The 3601-nt window shown below is 51.7% G+C and overlaps 1 pseudogene; it reads right to left on the minus strand.

Moving 5' to 3' along the window:
• Nucleotides 1-1189: 1189 nt before the first annotated feature.
• LOC121837526 lies at nt 1190-2094 on the minus strand (annotated as a pseudogene).
• Between the last annotated feature and the right edge of the window lie 1507 nt (nt 2095-3601).

Raw genomic sequence — 3601 nt, forward strand, 5'->3', positions numbered from 1 at the left:
CTTCCACATCTTCGGTCGAGCCGGCGGTATCCCCAGTCTTCACTGGTGATGACCTTGACAGCATGTCGGTGAGGAGCAGCAGTTTTACTGGTACGAATTGAAGGGCGTAATCGTACATAAGTAAACGCAGGAAAAAACGCTGAAGTCGCGGAGACATGTCACCGATTCCTTTCGAAGCAATCGCTATCAGTGGCCGGTGGTCTGTTTCGATTAGTAGGTAACGATCATACACAAAGTCGTGAAATTTCTCGCAGCCAAAAGTGATACCCATCGCTTCCTTTTCAATCTGCGAATATCTTTGTTCTGGGCCTGTCATGACCCGTGATGCGTAAGCTACAGGCCGCCAGCTGTCGCCGTGACGCTGTAGGAGTGCGGCTCCCAGCCCATTTCTTGACGCGTCAAAAGAGATTTTTGTTTCTCGGGCTGAATCAAAGATAGCCAGCAAAGGCGCGCTAGTAAGCATTACGCAGACTTCCTTCCATTCCTTGGCGTGGTTGTCCGTCCAATCGAAGACTGTCTTTTTGAATGAGACCACGCAAAAGTTTTGTTCTTGCCGCTAAATTCGGTAAGTACTTTCCAAAGTAATTGGCTACTCCAAGCATTCTATGCACGGCCCCCTTGTCCCTGGGGAACGACATTTCGCCTAGCGACGTGACTAACGCGGAGCTTGGCCTTATCTCTTCCTGGCTTATGACGTCGCCCAAGTAGTGGATCTCCGTTAGCCCAAACTTGCACTTGTCGGCAGTGAAGGTCAAGCCAGCCCGCCTGGCCAACTGCAATGCGTTTCGGAGGCGCGCATCGTGTTCCTCTTGCGTTGCTCCCCAGATCAAAATATCGTCAATGTACACACGTACTCCCGGGGCCCAGTCAAAGATTTCGCTTACAGTTTTCTGAAAAACCTCAGGTGCCGATGCTATCCTGAAGGGAAGCCTCAATAACCGGTAACGCTCGAAAGGCGTGCCGAACGTGCAAATGGTCGAAGTGGCCTCATCTAAGGAAATTTGTTGGAGCCCAGAGTTCGCGTCGAGACGGGAAAAGGGTCTGGCCCCCACTAGTTCGGCCCCAATGTCCTCCGCTTAGCCATCGGGCAGTGTTCGCGCTTTAGACAATCGTTAATACGTCTGGGGTCAATGCGAACGCGGAGTTTTCCGTCTTTTTTTCGTACGAGGACGAGGGGACTCACCCAGTCCGTTGGCTTGTTGGCCTTTTGTATGATGCCCCCCCTTTCCATGCGCTCCAGCTCTTCTCGAAGGGGCTCTCGGAGTGCCAGGGCCACCCGTCGTGCCGGCTAGACCACCGGTGTCGCGTCCTCTCGCAGGATCATCTGGTACTGTCGTGTCACGCAGCCTGTGCCTTCGAACAATGAGTGAAATTCCTTTACAATTCTGTTGGTGCCACTGCTGTTCACAGAATCCACAGAGCGAGACACAAGTCCGTGCGCCTCGCTTGCTAGCAGTCCGAGTATTGCCTGGTTGCCTTTCTTGACAATGCAGAAGTCGATGTCTCCCGAGTGACTGTTCGCAAATACTGGTAGGCTGGCTACGCCGATGTGCTTGATGACGTCTCCGTTGTGTGCTCGAAGCACGGAGCTGCTTGGCGTCAAGCTTGCCTTGTCCATGCGATTTCGATAGACAGAGTTGGGCAGCAAGTTAGCTTGAGAGCCCCTGTCCACCTTCAAGAAGACTGTCTGGTCAGCCACCCTTGCGTTGATGATCCAATCTGCCTGGCTCCTGACGCTACAAATCTTCACGTCGAGAATCTCAAAGTTGTCGTGGTCATTGAGAATTTCTCCGACACGGGGGTCTCTCTTGCAGCACGCCGCAAAGTGATTAGTGCTTCTGCACATAAAACACGATTTTCCAAATGCCGGACATCTCCCACGCTCATGCTGGCGGTTGCAGTTGCCACACTTGTATGGCTGCCTCTTTTTCACGGGCGCCACGAGCTTTTCCCCTGCGCAAACAGCTCGCTCTGCAGCGCCGATACTTCCGCTGCTTTGCAGATCTGTTTGGCCCTGAGCAGCGTGAGGTCCTTTTCCTTGAGCATTTTTTCCCGGAACTTCGGATTATTTGTTCCGAACACAACCTGATCCCTGATAACCGAGTCGGTTAACTGCGCAAAGTTGCAGCAGCCTGCTTGTTTCCGCAAGTCACGCAAGAAATGTTCGAAGGGCTCTGCCTCCACTCGCATTCGTGTCCGCAATATGTACCTTTCATAGACCTCATTCTGCTGTTCGCGACAGTACTCCTCAAACTTGGTCGCCACCGTTCCGTAGTCTTCCTGGACTTCATCCTCGGCGAAACGAAAATTTTTGAATATTTCCAAGACGTTGTCCCCAGCAGCACTCAGCAGCAGCGCGGTCTTGACGGCTTCAGACCTTGGTTCTTTTGGTAAAGCCGTTGCCTTCAGGAACAGCTCGAACATTTGTCGAAACAGCTCCCAGTTTTTTGGAACGTTCCCGGATAGAAGCAGCGGCTCCGGTGGCTTGAGGAGTTCCATTGGGTTGAAAACTACTGCGTTCCGCTCTTTTCTTCGAGCTATCACCGACGTGGACGGCATCCCACTTCTGACACCATGTATCAGATAGGCTGTAGCAAGTCAACAACGAGGTCTATTCGGTAAGCAGTTCGTAATATAGGCCGACGCGGCCAGTGCAGGTACTAGGCACGTGGCTCATGTTAATCTCTTAGGAAAGATGACAATGCGGTTTACATTCAACGTAGACTTGACTTGCACGATACAACTGTGGTACGAATAGAGGTTCGTACACCCATTTGCTTCGACCGCGGTGCGCTACGTTGTGTCGTGCAGCACAGCGCCTCCCCGATGGCTCGCCGAAAGTTTTACAATAGCAACAGCACGACGCAGGCAGTCTTAACGAGGCGCATGTGGTTGCAGTCGCACTCGAACGCAACTTTGTGAACGAGACTGAATGCGCCCGGCATGTGTCGCGTGTTGCTTCCGCACCTGGGCAGTTACCGTACTGATTGGTAGCCAAACAACTCAGTCGGCTTCAATGTTAATGGGCTTGTCAAGTTCGTACAGAGGTCATTTCGAACGACAAACCGTTTCCGACGGGTCTCTCCAGAAACGAGAAATGATCTACCTTTGCAGCGGGTCCCACGGAGTGGATCTTCGCCTCCCTCGCGAATTTCGGAGAGAACGTCCGATCAACCAGTGGAATTCACAATAAGCAACGCGTGTAGCGCGAGCGCCAAGTTGTACAGGACGCGGCACACCCGGATAACGACTTTAAAAAGACGTGTATCCCCCACAGAGAAGCATGAGAAACCAACCCTGCAACAGTGTATTCCACTAGCCGCTTATCAAAGGCTCATCTGCTGGGGTTGCTTGCAACCGAGCGAGGAAAGGAAATTATCTAGTGGCTGCGACGCGCGCATGACACCACCTATTGTACAGGGTGTCACAAAAAAAACACATTTTCACGGTCTTTTTTACCGCAAAAATAAACTAGGCATCGCCGAACGCTCATTATTCGTCCAAAAGTAGAGCTAGAGGTCACAACCAGATGGCAAAGTGTCAGCCCGATCCGATGACTTAATCAAAAGTTATAACTGATTTTCTAAATATTTCAATGGGA

This window comes from Ixodes scapularis, unplaced genomic scaffold (assembly GCF_016920785.2).
Source record: "Ixodes scapularis isolate PalLabHiFi unplaced genomic scaffold, ASM1692078v2 PGA_scaffold45__5_contigs__length_3442486, whole genome shotgun sequence".
NCBI classification, from domain to species: Eukaryota; Metazoa; Arthropoda; class Arachnida; order Ixodida; family Ixodidae; genus Ixodes; species Ixodes scapularis.